This window comes from Manis javanica, chromosome 9 (assembly GCF_040802235.1).
Source record: "Manis javanica isolate MJ-LG chromosome 9, MJ_LKY, whole genome shotgun sequence".
NCBI lineage: Eukaryota > Metazoa > Chordata > Mammalia > Pholidota > Manidae > Manis > Manis javanica.
The window spans coordinates 11734294-11756189 of record NC_133164.1 but is presented as its reverse complement, the minus strand read 5'-3'; the positions used below and the strand labels follow the sequence as shown (position 1 = coordinate 11756189).

The following is a 21896-nucleotide window of genomic DNA, read 5'->3' as shown; positions in this document are numbered from 1 at the left end:
TCTCAGCATCACTAGCATGTTTCTGCAATGAATTACGATTTTAATCCCATCTAGTGTTTTTTCATTTCAGATACTGTAATTTTTATTTCTAGATATGTGGGTCTTTTTAATATTTTACAAGCCTTTATTAAACATGTTCAACCTTTCCTTTAGCCATTTCAACATACAGAATAAAGTTCCAACTATTTTCAGGTACTTGTCCACTAAATTTAATATCTTAGTCAATTCTGCATCAGCTTCAATTAATTGATTTTTCTCCTCATTATGGGCCCTATTTCTTACTTGCCTTACGAATTTACAATTCAAATCTATGTAAGAGGATATTCAATGAATCATTATTTATAATAGTAAAAAATGGAAATGACATATATCAATCAACAATGGATTTAATGTATCATAAAAGTAATATATTGAAATGATGAAATGTTAGATGATAAAAAGAATGAGATGGCTCTGTATTTACAAATATGGAGATGTCTCCTAAATACATATTACAAAAAGTTAAGTTTCATAACAGTGGGCAGTAAAATTGTAAAAGGTTTAAGAGATATATACCTACTGTACTGGTTTATGAAATTTTTTTTCCTATTAGAATGCAAAAAAATTCGTAGTTGCTTTTAGGGATAGGATCTTCAGGGAATCAGAGAAATTAGAAATTTTTTTGAGCACCACTTCTGTTTTCCTCCTATATCTTTTCTAAATATAAATTAAAAATAAATAAAATAATTACCTAACAATAGGGACGGATCCAGATTCTGTGGGGGACTGACATTTAAATAATCTGGGTGTCTCTTTTTAAGAGAAAAAAACATAAGAATATCCTGCTTTTGCAATTTTTTTCAAAAAACAGAACCACATAAACACATTGCTAGAGCTCCTCCCTTGGAAGGGGCTGTGCAAGTCAGGGTCTTAGAAGCTCTGACTCATCAGCTTCTTGATAAATCTGCAAATATCTATAGAACTCATGCCTCTTAATAGAACCTCTGAGATGGTGGCTAAGCTTTTGTAAAGAAAAGGGAGTGGCAGGAGGAGAACGAAAATTAAGAAGAAAGGAAGGGATAATGGATCTCAGAGACAGAAAAAATAATATTCACTGATTCCTATCTAATGCAGACACTGTCATACATTTATGCCATTTTCACAACACCCTCTGAGTAATACTAAATGATACTTTATTGGGCATGTTAATGTACCAAATACTGGTCTATGCAACTCAGGCAATTCTGACCTCTCCCACAAGGTAGGTAGTATTACCATTATCATTATGTTTATGTTAATACAGGAAAACCAAGTCATGAAGGAGTTGCAACTTGCCCAAGGTGGTCACTGGCAAAACTGGAACCAAGCCCAGGTAGTGTGGTTATAGAGCCTATGACCTTAGCCATGCATCCTATGCTATATTATTCAGCTGCCTTAAAACCAATGGATGCCCATTACAGAAAAGCAGATCCAATTCAATGCACAACAAGAGGCTTCTAGGAAAGTACTCCAAAAAATGAAAGAGGCTCCCTTATTTGTTGACACAAGTGTTCGACAAATGTGATGCAACCCATCGTCAAGGAGAACCACCCTATTTAAAACACTTGCCTCATCCACCCCACTAACCCAAGGTCCTTTACTTTCTACTGTATCACGTAACTTGCTTGTGCATGGGCTTACTATGGGTCTTCCACTACTAGTACGTAAGCTGCATGAAGGCAGAGTTGCTTATCTGATTTGTTCACTATTGTACCCCCATTACCAAGCACATGGTAAACACTTAGTAAACATTATTGAATGAATTAATCAGTCCAATGGGTGGCAAAACTCTGTAAGTACTAAGGTCCCTGACAGCACTACAATAAAATTGGTAAGCCTATATTTGGGGACTTACTTCTTCTCCCTCCTTCCTTTCCCCACCCCAACCCAAGAAGATCACTTACCCAATTTTCACTTCCTGTAGCTGTTGGGAGGGAACAGGCGTCCTTTATCACATGTATGAGGCAAGCACCATACATCCAGCCAGTCCAGTGTCTGCTGGCAAGGAGTTCTCTAGCCATGATTGACTATCAAATCTTTATCACAGCCTTCTCCTGCAACCAAGAGCCTTGATTAAGTCCATTCATAGCCCTGCAAGGTCAGAAATGAGGAGGTGGAAAGAGCAGAGAAATCAGACATAACAATCATTTACAGCTCCATAACTTGTCCTGAGCAACCATTTCATTTCTCATCAGCCCCTGAGTGATGACATGCCAGGATTCTCATTCTCCTGCCATGTGCCCTCTCAGGAACTTTTCTGCGATAAGCCCCACTGCCAACCACCGCTCCCAGGGGAGAAGCTCTCACCAAGAAAGGATCCAATAAAACAGCACCTCAAACAGAGTGTGTCTGGTCAGGGGAGCACTCCTTTGCAGTTAAACACTTCAGTGAATTAAGAGGAGAAAATCAGCAGTTTTAGAGCCCACCACCAATGACTTTGTGTGTTCTTTACTTGGGCACACTTTTGCCCCCAAAATCAAAACATTGCTTCCTGCTTCCATAGCAAGATTTTGACTGTTCTTGGAAGCACCTATCTGACCACATCTTAACAATGAGGCTGAGGTTGGAGCTCCCATTCCCTCCTTTGCCACGTCTATGGACCCACCATCATCCAGGATATTTTTGTTTTGAACATCACTAAGTAAACTAAAGTTCCCCTGACTGAAGCCATTACATTACAAATAGTTGTTATTCAGAGTTTTCTGTGATCTAATCAGTCTCATCAAGTTCGCATCATCCACAAACCACTCTGAGGATAACAAGTCTTGAAAGAAATATATGACCTTGGGCAAACCAGTGCTTTAAGTGAGATTCTCAAAGAAATAGTCATGGGGCTTAGGAGTGGCTGCACACCATCTTATGGAAATCTGGAAAGCCTTCAGGGAATAGTGGCTTTGGAGATAAGCCTAAAAGGAGAAATATTTCAACAGGTGGAGCTGGGGAATATAAAATGTTCATCTAAACTTTGCAAACATTCACACCTTTAAATTTCCACTGAAATGTGTTGGACTTAATTGATTCAGTCAAAACCCCTCATTTGCCTCTTGTCTCTCTACTCAAGTACAGGGAAATGGGAACACTGTGTTCCTGCTTCCTCCCACTGGTTTGTAGGAGCAATGCCTACGAACACAAGTGGCAAAATGGGGAAACTTAGTCACAAGATCATTCTTATATGTGGCCCTGGTTTCAGAATGCTGCTCCTCAGTCTCAGAAAATAGTTCTGCACTGATGTTCTTAAACCAAAAATATACTTAAGTGAAATATGCTTTGTGAGACTGTTCAGGCAGGACACTCTTATATTTAGATTATTAACTGCAACTCCTTGTGCTTGAAGCATAGGCCCCACAGAGCATCTGGTTGTAGGCACGTCTTACTCTGTCTTCAGTTTCCCTACCAGGTCAGAGCTAGTGCCCTCAAACAGACTCTGGAGCTACCACGGAGCTGTCCTAGAGCCCCAGCCTCCTGCCCTAACTTCAGCACCTTCCTCAGTGCCTACCTGTCATCTGCATGGTGCAAGGAAAGGCAAACCAATGCCTGGTTCTGTGTGCTCAATAATCAGCTCTGCAGTTAAGACGCTATCATCAACAATTGCACAAATGTTAATGGCCCTTCCTATTTCATGTGAAATCAAGATAACTCTTGACAACATCATATTCAGAACATGCAATCAGACTAAAAACAAATGCATTAAGCAATATCTCCTCTAATTTCAGCACGAGGACAGCCCTGCCATATACAAGCCACCACCTACAACCGGTTTATACCAGGAGATCCCAGCCCCAACCTTGTAAAAAAGAGGGACGAAGTTCTCACAGGATGGTTACAAATAGCTATGGATGGGGGCAAATATGACTAGGATGTATATTTTGATAATTTTCTGACTGACTGAATAAATAAACATAATGTAGAATCATGACATAAGAATTTAGTCAAGGAAAACACAAAATATAAAGCCCTATGCAAAATTACTTGGCAGCCTTGGCCATCAGGCATACTAAGACAAAAGTAACACAGCCAGAATGAAAGTGTCTGTGTGGATGCATTCAGGCATGGGTGGGTGGTGTACATTTATGTTGGGATGTAAGGGACGCAGAAATATAGTGCCCACACTATAGGGCCAGTCCCCACATAGGGTAACTAAAAAGCCCAGTCCGCTGTCCAAAGGACATGGCAAACCTCTTTCTTGGGGCAGATCTCAACATCTGGGGAGGTCTTATCCGAATGGTGAGATTCAACAGCTGGTTGGGTCTTAGGCAATCAGTCCATCAAAAGACCATTAGTTAGTGCTGGTGACAACAGAGAGTGGAGCCCAGCTGGGGGAAATGTTAAGACTCTCCTCCAATAGAAGTGGATTTAAGTCAAAACTGCTGGCTAACGAGAGAGACTGAGGCAGCATATGGATTGGATCATTTCAACAGGACTAAAGGGAAGGGACTCAAGAGAATACATGTGTGTCCTGGGCTTAGCCAAACACAATGGGTCCCAAAACACATCTAAACCAGCTCAGGGCTGGTTTCAGAAGCAGGTGCGGCTGGAAGACAAGCACTGACAGTCAGCCTGGATGTTGCTAAAGACTGTGGTTGCACCAGGGTTGTTGAAAATGAGCCAAATTAGTGAAATAGTTATGGATATTTATAAACGGTAAACAAGGGAGAGGGTGTTCCACCTGATGTTTTCTGGAAAGCTATTCTTGTTGTGTCCACTCTTTAGAGTCAGGTGGACCTCACTCAAAATTTGGTTTGGGTGTCCCGACTGCCGATGCCACACACAAACCAAGAGTATGACGAGGGTTATTAGGCACATTTTGAAGCACTATGGGGACACTGGTCCAAAAAGAACCTGAGAGGGTAGGGAAAGGAGCCTAGTTTACGTTGTGGCTAGGAGGTAGGGCTGGTGAGGGTTACCCTGCGCTGATTTGAGCCTCCTGCCAGCACCAAAGGAGGCAGCACCCAGGCTTTCTCATCAGCTTGCCTAAACATGGGGCACAGAAGAGGCAGGCTGATGCTTGAAAGCTGCCAGCAGTCAGACATCAAAAAATAGAGTCAGACTCTATTACAGTTCTTAACAGTACTTTGTACTTTTGTATTACATATTACATTTTTCAAAGAATTTTTTTGAAGTTTGTAGGTTTGACTTAAATGAAATTGATTTCAATCACTAATCAGGGAAACTCAAACAGCTTTTCCTAAAAAGTCTATTTTTATTTGCTATGACCTTGCTACCCATTTTTCAAACACCCAGTTATCACAGAATTCATAGAACTACAGAGGTGCACACTCTATCATCAATCTCATATTTTATGATCAATTTTCTAGAAATATCAGAAAACCAAATGGTATTATGATTATTTTTACCACAGTCACCTGAAGCAAATGCTGGTCTAATCTCACCATGATGTGCATCGCAAACCCAAGAGGTAAAATAAGAATATGTGGGGGGTATTGTTTCTGCGCTGTACCAGAAAACAGCAACCACCGTCAAAGCCATAATCAAACATAAAAATTAATATTCAAGTCAACATACAAGGCACTCCTAATGGGCTCTGCTGACTTCTTCAAACGTCAAAGGCAGGCCCCATCACAGGCTACAGCCCACATTGTCTTCTGCCCATGCTCTAGGGTTTTAAAACTGACTTATGTTTTACTTATTGCCTGTCTCCCCACATTAGAATGTAAGCCATGTGAGAACAGATTTTACAGGTCACCTCACTACTGCAGCTTCAGGGCAACAAACAGGATCTGGCACACAGCAGGCACTTTGAATGAATGAAAAATAATGAATATTTGATCCAAAGAGATTAAAAGGGCCAGGACTTGAACCCCCACATCTCTTTACACTCACTAAGACCTGGGGCTGAACCCTTGGCCAGGAAAGCACCTATACTAACCATTCCCATCATATAAAGATGCTGGAAGCGACTCTTGGAGGACCATTCTGCTTGGCTGCTCTGGATTATCAAGGGCAAGTGGCCATGACTCATGACATCAATGGAGGGGGAAAGACAGACAAGGATTGTTGCCCTTGTATAGCTTTTGGAAAGAAAAATGTATATTGGGAATTCCACTGGTGGTTGTGTGGTGAGGGGAGACCTCAATGAAGAGGTGACGTTTCAGCAAATACTTGAAGGTGAGGGAGTCAGTCAGGCAGTAGCTGGGGCAATGGAATCCCAGCTTGCCCTTCAGCTAATGCTAACACTCTGAGGCTGGAGCCAGCCAGTGCTCCAGGAGAGTCATCAAGGGGAAGGAGCAGGGGAACACGGTGCCCGAGAGGTGCAGGTGCTGAAGTGACATAAGCCCAGGCCTTCAATCTAGTCTCATCTTTGCCTATCTCTACCGGGTACTGCGAGAAGAGTCAGGGCTTTGGAGTCTGAGACTCAGTGGGTATCCCCTGACCTCTCACCAGCTCCGTAAACCTGGGAAGTTGTCCCCTCCTCCCTGTAAAATCAGCATTTTATGCAAGTCATCTCAGTCAGTCCTTTGAAAGGCTGTTAAGAAGGGGCAAGCACTTCCATTTTAAAGTTCATGCACTGAGGTTTAGAGAGGATTCAGTCACTTAGAACTGTCAGCCTGGGAAAAGACAGAATCAGGAGGTTAACGGTGGTTATCTGAATCCACAGCCTTTGTCCTCCTTGGCCTCCCACATACTGAGCCCTCCATGTGTCAGAGTCTGGTTCATAACAAGTGTTCACCAAGTGTGACTCCTTTCTCACTATCTTGACAGAGTTCCCGGGGGCTGACCGCCTTCTGGGCAGATCTCCGGGGGCTGTCTGCTCCGAGGCTCCTCATTTCCCGAGAGGATCCTTATTGCCCAAACAAGCTCAGCAGTGCCAGATGCTTTCCTGTGGCCCTGCCACGTGGCCGGGAACAAGTCACAGCCTCACTTGCTCTAACGGTGGGCAGGTGGGAGAGAATCCCCCGGAAGGCTTCTTCTCAGGGCCTCCCACCCTGTAAGAGGCCCTCCACACTGGCTATTACCATGCCTTCTGGAACCCGCTTGTCTCCAGCTGATTGGGCCAAGCCCCCTCCCCAGGTGGGTGGGCTTGAGGGTTCCGACCCCTTTGAAGTCTCACAATCCTTCCTATCACGGGGCGTGGCACCAGATACGACAAATACACCTAATTTTTTCAATAAGCATATATATTCTCAAACTTTTAATGTTTCAGCCACAAATGTTGTGGGGGTGGGGCGCTTGGGCTGTCTGTTTACATACTGACAGCTTTCCTAGGCTTCATATACTGAAAATAAAAGTTTAGTAATCTTCACAATTTAAAACACTTTTCCTTTTAGAAAGATTAGTACAGAAGTCTCCCCTCATCCACAGGGGATATGGCCCAAGCCCCACAAGCGATGCCTGAAATCGCAGAAAGTAGGGAACCCTGGAGACACTGTTTTTTTCCTATATATATATACATACAAACCTATGGTAAAGTTTAATTTATAAAGTAAGCTCAATAAGAGACTGACAACTATAACTACAAATAAAATAGAACAATTATAACAATATAATTGCCCTTATCTCTAGATATCTATCGGGCTGTACTTACTCTTCTTCCTGTGAGATTGTGAGACCATCAAATGCCTACGTGATGAGATGAGGTGACGTGTGACGTAGGCACTGTGACGTAGCGTGAAGCTACTATTCACCTTCTGACGATTCGTCAGAAGGAGAAGCATCTGCTTCCACACGCAGGACCCTGGTTACTGAAACTGCGGACAGCGAAACCGGGACTAAGGCGGACTGTGGCATAAACAGGCCTGCGGCGTTGCGCAACCTTGGGAGTGTCCCCGCCGGGGCCACACGCCGAGCTGACTTGCAACGTGCAACTGCGGGACCCCAGATACACAGGACGTATGTGCACCCGTGCCCCAGCTGCTGGGAGTGTTCGCCACTAGGAACTCAGCTGCCGCCTTCCCAGGAGAATTTTCCTCACCAAAGGGAGCCTCAGCCAGCACCAAGAGGCCTGCGGGAGAAGAACAAAATAGCCAATGTACCGAAACGTACGGTGAGTGTGAGCAATTACCTTTGTTACTGGTGGTGGTGGCGTTTCATGACTGGCTGACCTGAAGTATTATTAAACCATGGCCGCTGGTCCTAACTCAGGACCGTTCAGCAGGATGACATCACAGTTGACACTTGAACAACGCAGGGAGTAGGGACCCCTGCACAGTTGAAAATTCATGTTTAACTTTTGATTCCCCAAAAATCTAACTACTAATAACCTGTCAACTGGAAGCCCTACTGATAACATAAACTAGTCGACTAACACATATTCTGTGTGTGAGATATATTTTATAATAGTAAACAAGAGAAAAGAAAATGTTTTTGCAAGTTGCTGCAAATCTCTAAAAAAATTTCCGATGTATGTGCTGAAAAAGATCTGCGTGTTAAGTGGACCCGTGCAGGACAAACCCCTGTTGTTTAAGGGTGGGCTGTGTAATCTCATCCAGCTCAATCTCAGACATATGATTTGATTCACCCTCTCTAAATCAGAATTCAGATTGACTTCCCAGGTTGTCATTCATTGCAGATTGAGCAGAAGTTATGAGTTATGGAGAAGGCGTCCAAGAAGAGACACAGGTTTCCAAGTCTAAACCTCAGAAAAATAGAAGCAAAATGTTTTCTTTGGAGAATCCACACCCTGCCTTGAAAAAAAATATCTCAGTTACCAACACTAGGTTAAAGCGTAACCTGTCAAAATAGCTGTATTGGGCTGAGTGTATTGCAGTTGTGATAAATTTCATAATGGTTTAATGCAATTTTTAATAATTCACATTTTAAGTTATGTCAGTAAACCCAAAAACGGAGCAACACTTAATTAATACACATTCATTTGTGTATGAATGTCTTTGTTTCCTGAAAGAAAGCTTGCAAAAGGATTTAGCACAACTGCTCAAACTGATTTATTTCAACTACTTGGATGCCTTGATTTTTAGCAAATTAGCCACTTATATATATAAATCACCTTATAATATTAAATGATACTAAGCAATGATAATGCTTATTAAGGATAATCCTATCTAAGGTAAATTCTCTTGGAGGTTCATAATGGGAAATAGATTTTCCTTCTCTAAAGATAAAACTAAATGACTTGGAATTTTCAGTTGCTGAACCAAAAGAGTATTAAGAGCCCCATCTGGTGGAATTGAGGCTGATTGAGGAGACAAAGTGAAATTTTTCATCAAGCCATTTTGAGCCCTGTGCCGTTACTGCTTTTAGAATATGGAAGTTCATCTGTCTTTTCTTTTTATATTGGTTTACATTTCCTTTTGCCTGAATGGTGGGGCTTGGCTGCCCAAGCATCAGCCCTCACCTTCTCTCTTGTCCTAGAGAAACAGCCTTCAACTAAAGAGTGATTAACACAGTTTTGTATATATTAAGCATTATATAGAGAAAAACATTTCAAAAGAATATATCAAAGTTGATACATAACAAAGGTTATGTGACTTAATCATAATTACATCACATCATAAATTTTATAGTACATGTGTATGTTTTAAATTAATAAATTTATAATATTTAAATAGATATTAAACCTCATATATACCTTGTAAGTATATATAACATATGCTATCAAACATAGAGAAGTTTCAGGAATAGAGACCAATGGCCTTCATTTTCTTAACAAAGAAAATAAGTCTGCCTACTAAGATAGAAGGGGCAGCAGCTGATCAAAGGTCTGAATAGTTGCTGAGAATGGGAGAGGAAGAGAGCTACCTCAGGAAAAGTAAAATAATAATAAATTTTTAAAGTCAGAAGGTATTAAGTGTCCAGCTAGGACTGAAGGTAGAGAGAGGTAGAAAAAGAGAAACACCATATTTATCTGGTTACGTAAGTATCAGCAGTTACCAAGACTCAACACCAGAGTTCTGCCAAGAGCATGTTTACAGTATTTGTAGCAGGTAAAACACAACTGTGTCATCAGGCAATCAGTGCGCCCTACATCTTGGGACCACTGCTTGGTTCTAAATAGCAAATCTGCTTCTTTTCCCTCTGGCCTTGGCTGGTTGTTCTATTTACACTCTATCTCCTTTCTCTGTATCTCCTGATCACTCAACTCCTGCTGACTCATCATTTCTACCACCCAGCCCCCCCACCCCTCCAACCTCTTGACTTTACCTCAAGCACAGCTCATCATAAGTTTCTCCCACCTCTTTTGTCCTAATATTTGGGTTTCAGCATATTTTCTGTGTGTTTTAAATCCAAACTTTCAAGAGAGAAACTAATGAACATTAGAAACTAGAGCGCAAAGAAAGGTTTGACCAGCCTATGGAACAGCAGTCCTTGGGCAGCATTCCCAGTCCTGGTCGCAAGCAGGAGCCAGGTGGGAAGTGGGGATGTGCTCACCCCATGCCCAGAGGCCCCCCCCCATTCACCAGTGCATGCAGGCAGAGCATTCCCTCCAAAGGGGGCTATGCATGCTTCTGAACTGGCACTCGGCATTACCCAAAGTTACTTTTGAAGCTTAGTATTGTGAATCAAATCCTACTCCCTTTAGACATATGGAATAAAAAAGAAAGTTTAAAATCTGAAAATTAGCAAATATGATCGAGAGTTCATTGTGACCACTAATCAGGTTAACAAAAGTTAATGAGGCTCAGGCCAGAACACCATCTAACTTTGCCAGGCTAACTAGTCTTTCAAAATAATAAAATATAACTACCAGAAATTGGAATTTACAAAGCCTCTCACTTCAACCAGCATCTTCTGAGTACACAGATGGCCGCAGCACTAACTGGATGACTCTCAAGAAGATGAAAATTATCTAAGCTCCACCTTCAAAATTTACACTCCAGATGACAGAAGACTGATTGATGTCTCCTCTCCAATTATGTATTGTGCCATTTGTTCTCTTTTCTGTACATATTATAGGCAAAATAAGCTAAACAGAGCTGAACCCAACATGCTCAAAAAGTGTGCTGTGTTTTCCAAAAAGTTCACGGAAGCATGGGGAGTTTCAGGTATGCCTCCCTCTGACTCCACGTTAAAGAGTTCAGCCCCAGACATAATAGTGTGAGGCAGATGTATGTGTAATAAAGCTTTGTAAAATTCATGAGGAAAACAGGACTATAAGAAGGGGAATTTTTTTCAAAGCTTTTACAGAGACAGGAGAATCTTAGAAATCTCTGGTTCAGACTCTTCATTTTACAAATTTAGAACTTGTTTCTCAAATAAACGAAGTTTTGACTGAGGCCACGTGATCAATACATAGCAGAGCAGGGGTCCATGTCTTTGGTAAGTGCCGTCAATATGAATGAAAGCCGGAATATTTGACTTGGACACTCTTCAAGCAGTCGAAAGGCAGTCAGGGTGATCCACACATAGAATACATAGAACAGGTAGACAAGAACCAGTATGGCAGCTTTTTTCTTTAGTCTCATATTAAATCAACTCACATTTGTTCCCTCCTCCCACCACACAAACAGCATAAATAATGTAGAAAATAATTGAAAATGTCTTATACAGTGAGCTGTACCCAGCTTTCCCTGACCCACAAAATCCTCAGCTGCCAGTCATCTTGCTTTCTTCAGGTTCCAGTGCTCCTCTGGTAAAGTTAGCATACTTTTATTTCCTATTCTCTGTTCCCAAAGATATGTTTTATTAAGGGTTTTACCATGGTGCAACACTGTCACTTCTTTTCAGTGAAAGGCAAGATATATGAACAAAGAACTATCATCTATATTCTCTATTATTTGCTCTTTTCCTTTTTTTATAATGGAAGTTGTGCTAATTTAATGCTCCTCAGATACAAATCCACCTTTCTTTACCCTGCTTTGTAATATGGAACTGGACCCAGTAGACTTCTTTGCCAGTTAGCTTGATATGTGTCTTTGTCAACAGGGGGCGCTGGCAGGACATTGCCAGGCCAAAGAAGAGAGCACCCTCCCTTCTTCTGTAGTGCTACTTGCCACGCGTCATGCAGAGGACCTTGTGACTCACCTAGGCAGCCCTCACAGGCCCCCAGCACATTCCCCAGTCGCTGGCAGGATACCTTTTCTGTGGCTACCATGCCCTGTCCAAAGAGGACTGAATTCAAACTTGTGGAGGGCAGGGATCTCTACAGCATTTCTGAAGTTCTTTTCTTGATCACATTCCCCATCATGAATGTAATAGCTGATTTCTCCAGTCACATTCTGTGTTCTCCCTACAGCTCTATTTTACCCCTATTAATAGTGAACCACCTCTTTACTAGGTAACAGTTCTTTACATTAAATGCTACCTATTTAAATTATTGGCATGGTTGCTGTACCTTAGCTGGATATCTTTCAGTGTGACTCAGGCTCCAAATCCTCTTTCTGTCCTGCCCTCTGCCTCTCTATAAAGTTCATTGCAATTCTGCTCATTCTTATTTCCAAAGTCTTTGAAAACCTTAGTCTATTTTTCATTCCCAAAGCCACCCACACTGACCCAGAACCACATCACCTCATATCTAGATTTGTTTCTACCCTTTTCTGGTCTTTTTCCATTTCCATATAACCACACACCATTGTAAAAGTAATCTTTCAACATATCACTTCCCATTCAAATCTCTTCAATGACATCTCCTTAAAGGTAAAGAGAAATCAAACTCCTTAGCTGGATGTCATATATATATTCTCAGTGGGGGACCAATATTCTGTCTACCACAAAAGAAAAAAGCTATATATATATATATAATATATATATATATATATAATCCATATATATCTGTATATAGAGACTATATGTAAACTATAGAGAGAGAGAATGTGAGAAAGAGAGAGAGAAATTCATTTCAAGGAATTGGCTCACACAGTTGCCCTTGGTGGCAAGTCCAAAATCTGTAGGGCAGGCCAACAGTCTTAACTGGCAGGCAGGGGTTGATGCTGTAGTCTGGAGGCAGAATTTCCTCTTCAAGGAAACCTTGGTGTTTGCTTCAGATCTCTCAAATGATTGAATGAGGCCCACCCCAAATATCAAGGGTACTGTCTTTTCTTAAAGTCAACTGGTTGAAGATGTTAACCACACTTACAAAATACCTTCCCAGCAACACCTAGAATAGTGTTCAATTGAAGACTAGTATACCCAGGCCACGTTGACTCATAAAACCAACCATCATGCATGGCAAGGGAGAATTAAGATTTCAGATGGAATTAAGTTTACTAATCAGCTGACCAAAAAATAAGGAAATTATCCTAGATGACCCAGATAGTGTCATTAAATGTGGAAGCAGGAGGCAGAAAAGTCAGTGATGGAAAGAGCAATGGGAGAAAGACACCAGAAGACATCATTGGCTTTGAAGGAGCCACAGTCAAGGAGGTACAGGCAGCCTCTAGAAGCTGGAAAAGGCAAGAAAATGGATTCTCCCCTAAAGCCTCCAGAATTTGATACAACACTGCTGCCACCTTGATTCTTGCCCAGTGGGACCCGTTTTGGACTTCTGACCTCTAGAACAGTGAGATAATAAATATGTGTTGTTTAAGGCACTAGGTTTGTGGCAGTTCTTACAACAGCAATGAAAACTAATACAGTAGACAAGATTTTGACCAACCCACCTGTCAAATTTATTTCCCACTTCTTAAGCCTACACTCCTGCTAGCTTGATCTACTTACTGACCCATGAATATAAATGATATTGCACAAGGCCCCCAAACTCTAGGGCTCTCCATCAACCTATTTTTTCAAAGTCTAAATCAAATTCCTCATTATCCAAAAGGCTGAACCAGAGCACTCCAGTTCACAAGGATTTTTCTTTTGAGCTCACCGTACTTATTATTACTTTGACAAGAGGTCATTTGCCTTATCACACATCTTTCTTATTATTGTTTTATTTTGTGATTCAACTCATGTATTCTTTACTTTTCCTGACAACATATCTTTTCTGCTTAGAAGTGTAAAGCCCACCAGAGCTGTTATTTTGCATTAACCTTCTTTATATTCCCAGCACCTAGCAAAATAAGTCATATATACCACACACACATGAGTAAAATGAATGTCAGTGAGGAAAGTGTACTAAGATAGTAACTATTTAGTATATACTTCCATACTTAAAGAAGAATAATGGAGATAGGTCTGTCTAGAAGAAATATAAATAGAATAAGATAATACATTTGATTTATCCATTCTACTGTTGGTGGAGGATTGCTGTCATTTGGGGCTAATACATACAGCAATCTGAGAACAAATATATATATATAGATAGATATTTCTGTTTGGATTGTATCTATTAAGGGTCATTTTCATTTAGAAATTCTACCTATAAAAACAATTCTGAATGGTCCTGAAGAAGCTGGCATTTTAAACTTGTGAGTTCCAGATCCATACTTTCAGGAAGAGTCCTTTACCACTTTCCCTTATCTGAAAAATAAACAGATTTCTATGGAAGAAAGGGTCCCAAATATTGCGATGTATTCAACTACCTGCAGCAAGGAAGTGTAGCCAAAAAGAATATTAGTGATTTGTACCTTAGGTTCAGCATTGTGAGTTTTATTTTGGGGAGTGTTCAGAATTTTAATTTTCATAATATCCTTTAATCTCTAAAGAAAATGAATTCTCGTGGCAAGAACCGAAAGCCAAGCAGTTTTGTATCCCAGATTCAGTCTCCAGAGGGCTGGTTGGTTGAAGGTCATACTGCAGAAGCATAAAAGTAAGACTCTGGCAGTTGTGAGTGATGCATATACAGTTTTCCCATTCCCAAGACACAGCAGCCACAAGGAAGGAAAGGCAAGGGACACAGAACAAGAGTAATGACCACAAAAGTAGTCCTTGTTGGTAGTACAGAATGGTAATTGGAGGACAGGTGGTGCTTTCTTACAACTCTGAACACAGTCTTACCATGTGCTCCAGCGATCATGCTCTTTGGCATCTACCCAAATACACTGAAAATGTACGTCCACGCTAACACTTACGCACAGGTGTTTACAGCAGCTTTACTCATAATTGACAAAAGTTGAAAGCAACCAAGATGTCCTTCAATAGATGAATGGATAAATCAGCTCTAGTATACCTATACAGTGGACTATTATTCAGAAATAAAAGGAAATGAGCGATCAGCGATAGTGAGATACCACCTCACACCTGTTAGGATGGCTACTATCAACAAAAAAATTTTTAACAGAAAATAGCAAGTATTTGTAAGGATGTGAAGAAATTGGAGCCCTTGTATCCTGATAATGGGAATGTAAAGTACTGTAGTCACTATGGGAAACAGTATAGTGGTTGCTCAAAAGATTAAAAATGCAATTACCATTTGACCCGGCATCAGGGTCTCAAAGAGATTTGCACACTTGTATTCATAGCAGGACATTTCACACCAGCCTAAATATGGAAGCAACCCAAGTATCTGTTGACAGATAAATGGATAAACAAAATGTGATATAACCAGACAATGGAATATTATGCAATCTTAACAAGGAAGGAAATTCTGACACATGATGAATGCAGAAGAACCTTATGCACAGTGAAGTAAGCCAGAAACAAAAGGAAAAATAATCTATGATTCTACCTACATACAATACATAGAGTAGTTAAATTAAGGTGCCAAAGGTAGAATGATGGTTGCCAGGGGATAGTGGGAAGGGGTGAATGAGGAGCTGTAGTCAATGGGTACAGAGTTTCAGTTTTGCAAGATAAAAAAAAAGTGGAGAGGAGTGGTGGTGACAGTTGCACAGCCATGTAACATACTGAACACCACTAAACTATACACTTAAAAATGGTTGCGATGGCAATTTTTATCATTTATATATATATTTTAACATGATTCATAATTTTAAGAAAGGAAGGAAGGAAGGAGCTATCAATCCAAGCAAAGACATGGAGGGACTTTAAATGCATCATTGCTAAGTGAAAGAAGTCCTCTGAAAAAGCTACATCCTATATGATTCCAACTGCATGACATTCTGGAAGAGGCAAAACTCTAAGCTGGCAAAAAGTCTGGCTGCTTGGAATTTAGGGGAGAAGGAGAGGTTATAGGTAGAGCTTGGGATTTTTAAGGCAGTGACCACAGTAGTCTGTGTGATATGACAGTGGACACACCTCATTATACAGTTGTGAAAACCCATAGATCTGTACAACACAAAATGTGAGCCCTAATGTAAATCATGGGCTTTAGTTAATAATAATATGTAAATATTTGTTCATTGATCATAACAAATTTGTTCATCAGTTATAATAAATGTCTCAGTTCCAGCCATTATAACAAAATCCCACAGACTGAGTGGCTTATAAAAAACAGAAATTTATTTCTCACAGTTCTGGAGGCTGGAAGTCCAAGATCAGGATGCCACCGTGGTTGAGTGAGAGCCTCTTCTGGGTTGCAAATTTCTCATATTTTCACATGGTGGAAGGGGCAAGGGGCCTCTTTCATAAGGGCACTCATTGCATTCGGCTCCTCAGGACCCAGTCACCTTCCGGAAGCCCCACCCTCTAATATTATCACCTTGGACATTCATAGGTTTCCAACATATGAATGGGGGGGTGGGGAAGGGCTGGGGATACAAACATTTGGACTATAGCAACACCAGTGCAAAATGTTAATCATAGGGAAAAATTTTGTTTTGGGGGGATGGGTTTATATGGGAACTCTCTATACTTTCTGAGCAATTTATCTGTAACCTCAACTGCTCTAAAAAATAAAGTCTATTATTATTATTTTTTAATCTTTGACCCCACGGCCCAACCACAGGCATCATGGAAATGGAGATTCCCACGTTTCTCCCTTCTCTGGGCTGAGTCGGGCACCTGTTTTTTAGTACTTTAGTACTGAAACCCTCCTCTGCTATTTCTTGTCCTTTACCCTGGTGACCACTGATGCCTCTGATCCTCCTGTTTGCCCAGCATGGGCTGACCTCACCTTGATTCTGTCTGGACTGTATCCACATTACGGCAGCCCTACTCCCACCTCTGCTGATGCTGCCCTCCTGACGATGATCTTGATAAAGGAAGACACTCTCCCCCACCAAGAATGCAGTGATTATGAAGTGACTGAATGGAGGGTCCTGATTTCCCCATTTCCTACTGAAGTCTCTGATACTCTTTAATTAGGTCTTAGCTTCCCTGTAACCCCTGCCCCCTCCACACACACCAGGAACCACACACGAGCTGCTCTTGGGACTGAACAAAGTGCCGTGTGAGTGACCCTAAACAGAACCACAGACAAAATAGCCCCTTGTGCTGGAATTAAGTCCATAATCTGGGAAGGAGATGATGCCCTTTTTTTCTTCTTCCCTCTGGTATCTCCCAATCACCAAAAACACCATCCAAAATATGGAAGGTAGAAAGTCTTATTGACAAGGTCATGAGTGCCTCATCAAAGTCAGCAGCTTCGAAGACCTTGCTTGAAACTGTAGACTACCTGCTAATGCTACATGAAGCACACCCCTAAGATACCCACCCTACTATTTCAGAGTTCTCAACAGTGGGGTTCCCAAGTGCTAGTCCATGGCAGAATGCTCCTAATTCCACAGCAAAATGAGAAAGTAAAGATAATGAAGCCAAACTTTAAATTTAAGATTGCCTTTGGTAGATTAAATCCTCCCTTCATGTAGGGGGAGGCAGGGATATGTAAAGGTCAGTTTGTTAATAAGGTGATAATTGAAGACAAAAGGAGTTTTTTTTAAGGACTTTATTTGGTTAAATAGAAAGCCAGTAACTCTCTGTTGATCCAAAAACTTTGTTTGAAATTTTCCTGGTCCGTGAAAATCCAAAAGTCTGGATTCCATTGTCCTAGATGAGTGTACTGATTACCCCTCTTCCTCAAAGAGCCTGAAATATATAGGGAAAAACTGGATACTTGAAATCACCACAACCCAGGAATCATGTACAACCAAAAGTTCCACCCCCTCCCTCTTGCACCAAATCTTCTGCCAGGGCTGCCAACCCAGACAGACTTCAGTGAACTCTTCCTCTCCTCTCCTTCATGACGAAAGTCAGGCAACCGGGAGGAGGTAGAGACCCAAATGACTGACTCATCCAACTCCTGTATGATCAGATTCTTCAAAATAAGTTCTCTTTGTAGCCCTTCCCACAGTTAGATTCATGCCCTTCAGTACCCAACACACCTGGCCTGAAATCCCAAACTGAATCTTCTAGATAATGATAGCAGATGTCAGGAGCCAAATCACCAAATATGAATACAGTATGAGTAACCTACTTCTCATAGCACAGCAACCTGCAGGCTTAGTGTGGTGGTCAAGGTCATGAGCATATACGAGTGAGATCTGCCCATCCCTGTGGAGCTTAAAGAAGCTGGAGCCAAGACCATCTTCCAGGAAGACTATCCCACAGGGCCTGACAGGGGAACAATATCACCTCTACCCGGAAGAAGGAAGCGGGTGCTCATTTGCTTTAGAAGAATCCCTTGTGCACCACTCCACTAGCAATTTCTTTTTTTCCAATCCAAAACTTCAGATAACTCCATTATTTGTCACTAAGCCAAGATTTACATAAAAGTTGGCATCAAGGAAAATGTTGGCTTGTCTAAGATAAAAAGAAATTTCTTTGCCCGTATCCATTTTCAAATTAGGTTTATTACTTCTCTCTGGCTTTGCAAAATGATTCATCCAGTGAATTTGAATCCCTTCCCTGGCATCCTTGAAAACAGAAGAAAGGTTGCTATTAATTAATATAACCATGTTAGAGACAGGGAAATGGAAACAGAAGTGATCTCCTCAATCAGTCAACAGACCAGCTGGGAAAAAATATCCATTTGCACCCCCATAATAGCACCTTTTCTAAAATTGGACCATATGTCTCTTGGAATAAAGCCCCTGAGTAAGTAAACATGTGATCTTATTGTAGACACAATCCTTTGGCTTCTAAAATTCTCTATCATATAAATGCCCATTCTAAGTCCTGTACTTCACTGAATGATAATAGTGTATAGCTGAGGTTTTCAAACTGTGCTACGTGAAGAAGGGACCCTATTGAGGGGAAGAAGGTGTAGATGGTGGTGGGGGCATTGGAAGGGTTCAAACTCCACCCCTTGTTCAACCAGAGCAAATCCACTTTTGTATTTTCTTACATAAGGTGCATCCACATAGTATTTCATTTCAAGAAAAAGTGTATCACATTTTTTTTAAGTTTGCAAATCACTCATAAATATGAAAATGTTTACAAATTCTAAGGTACTCTGCAGATATAGATATGGATGTTTCTACTATAAAGAGAATGAAGTCTGCTCGTCAGTGGGTAAAAGTAAACTAATGTTTATTGGATTCCCATTTTACAGATGAGAAAAGTGAGGTAAATTCACATGTCTGGCAATATTTGAGAATGATCAATTCCGAAACCTGTGTTTTTTCTTCTTCATCTGTTTCTTTAACTTTTAGCCAATGCATGTGTCTGGCCTCTCCCAAAATTCAGCACCACAGTCATTCCAAAACATCCAAAACATAATCAATATGCCTGAGGGTCTCAGCAGAAGTTAAGGTTGACCATTTAGTTATTTACTGCTATTTATAGTATCATACCACAAGGGAGGAAAAATAATTTTCTTTCTACCCTTCTGAGGTCTTACCTGAGACCCCCTACCATAAAAGAGAAATTAACAAGAGAAAAACAAACACAAGTTCATTAACATGTATACACGGGAGAACCCAGGGAAAAATGAGTAACTCCTGGAGGTGGCCTAGAATTCAGGCTTAAGTACCATCTTAATAGGGAAAGGGGAGGGAGGGTGTAGGTTCCTTAGGGGAGAATAAATGATTTTTAGCACATATCAATGTGCCCTTTGAAGCACACATGGGAGATAGGAGAGTTGTTGAAGAAGTTTGTCTGGGTATGGTGTCCACTTCTAGTTCCCTCTCCTGTGACAAGAGTTAGTCTTCCCTAGTTCAGGAACCTCCTGGAGAGGCGATCTATGGTGATTGAGTTCCTTTTGGGGTATCTGCCTTTAGGCAGATCAGAGGAGTTCAGAGAAAGCCTCTCCCTGCATTTCTTGTTTTTCAAGTGCCTCTGACTCAATCAATATGCCAAAGCGGCATATTTTGGGGAGGCATGTCCTGAACTCCTACAGGCATATTTTGGGGTGGCATATTCTGCAACCTTTCAGCACCAACTGTCAAATACATGTTTTTAAAATATTTCTAATTTATTGTTTCTTTTCTGAAATAATCCAAGTCACACTCTTTAAATATTCCTGAATACTTTAGCAGCAACCAAGTCATTAGGCTCTACATGGTGTGTATAATCCTTAATGAGAAAGAAACAGTCACAAGTACTAATCTAAGAATGTGTTTTTATTCCGTCTGCACTACATTTTCCTTTTCTTCATCAGCCAGAGTCCATATGAATGCACTCATTGCTTGAAAAATGATTGTCATCTTTCTCAATAATTCTGATGAGCCCTATTTTTAACTCCAATCTAAAATACATTACGGGAGCCATCTAGTGTTTCGAAGTTGGCATTTAGGAGTAATATAGAACATCCCTCCCTCCCTAAATTTGATTTACCATCTGTGTTCGTTCTCAGTGTTCTGAAGCATTTACACAGGGTATATATATTTCATTTGGGGGAAAAAATAAGATTAAAAATAAGAGCTCTTTAAGCTGCCTCATACCTGATTCCCCGGTTTTTGGAACAAGGAGCTTAGTGCCGTGGTTACTGCCAGTTCTTTCTTGGAGACTGGGTACAGCAAGGTAACATAGAAACAGTTGATCCATTTGAAATAAATACATTGCATGTTTGGAAGCCTCCCACAGGAATCCTGAATTATGATTAGCTATTTGTCTACACCAAAATAGGGCCAAACTTGGATATAAGCAGTGTAGGTAACAACAGTCTTATATGGTGAAATTTCAGGAGCACGGAAAGTCCCCAGAACATCATCTTCCACCTTCTGCTTCGTGCTTGCTAAATTCCCAAGAGCTCTGTTGAGCTGTAACTGACATAGCATACACTGCATGTATGTAAGAAACTGCACCTGCACGAGTTTCAGCATGTGCACACACAAAAAACCCTCACCACAATGGCAGTGAACATTCCACTACTCCCAAAAAACTTCATCATACTCTCTTAATCCATCACCCATTCTCATCACCCATTGGCTATCTGTCAATGTAGATTGGTTTGCATTTTCTAGAATTTTATAAAAATGAAATTATATGTTAGTACCCTTGTCTGGCTTCTTTCACTCTGCCTAGTGATTTTGAAATTCTTCCACGTTGTTATACCCATATCAATATTTTGTTGCTCTTTATTGGTAACTAGTATGATATGCCACAATTTGTTGATCCATTCACCTTTTAAGGAATATTTGGATCATTTTCAGTGTTTGACTATTACACATATACACAGATAAGTCTTTATATAAACACTTCCTTTCACTTCTCTTAAGTAAATTCCTAGCAGTGGCATTACTGGGCTGTGTAGTTGGTATAGGTATAACATTTAAGAAACTGCCTTTTTTCCAAATGGTGGTATCATTTTGCGTCCCACCAGCAGTATCTGAGAGTTTCAGTTGCTTGAAATCCTTGCCAACACTGAAATGTTGATTAAAATATGACTTATCTATTCCTTTTCCATCTGTTTACCTTTTATTTCTTGTTGCACTGTCTAGAACTTCCAGTACAATATTGAATAAAGGGGGTAAGAGAGGACACCCTTGCTGTGTTCCTGGTCTTAAGGGGAAAGCATTCCCTCAGCCATTAAGTTTAATGTTAACTATAGGTTTTCCATAATGCTCTTTATCAGGATAGAAAAGTTCCCTGTAATTCCTAGTTTCTAAGAGTTCTTATCATGAATAAATATTGGGTTTTGTCACAGGCTTTTTCTCTATATATTTAGATGACCATATGATTTATATTTCGTTAATAGCCTTTATTTTTTAGAGCAGTTTTAGGTTCACAGCAAAATTAAGCAGAAGATAACACAGATTTCCCATATTCTTTTTATTGTTAATATGGTAAATTGATTTTCAAATGAT

At 40.7% G+C, this 21896-nt stretch overlaps 1 long non-coding RNA gene across 1 annotated transcript in view; it reads right to left on the bottom strand.

Moving 5' to 3' along the window:
* Positions 1–7668, bottom strand: part of LOC140843493 (uncharacterized) — a 161866-nt gene extending 154198 nt beyond the window's left edge. Inside the window, exons 1-2 of the long non-coding RNA XR_012121319.1 lie at positions 7562–7668; positions 1923–2109 (exon numbers count right to left, since the gene is read on the bottom strand). This is a non-coding gene — a long non-coding RNA (uncharacterized lncRNA). The remainder of the gene's footprint in view (positions 1–1922; positions 2110–7561) is intronic.
* Positions 7669–21896: the final 14228 nt, after the last annotated feature.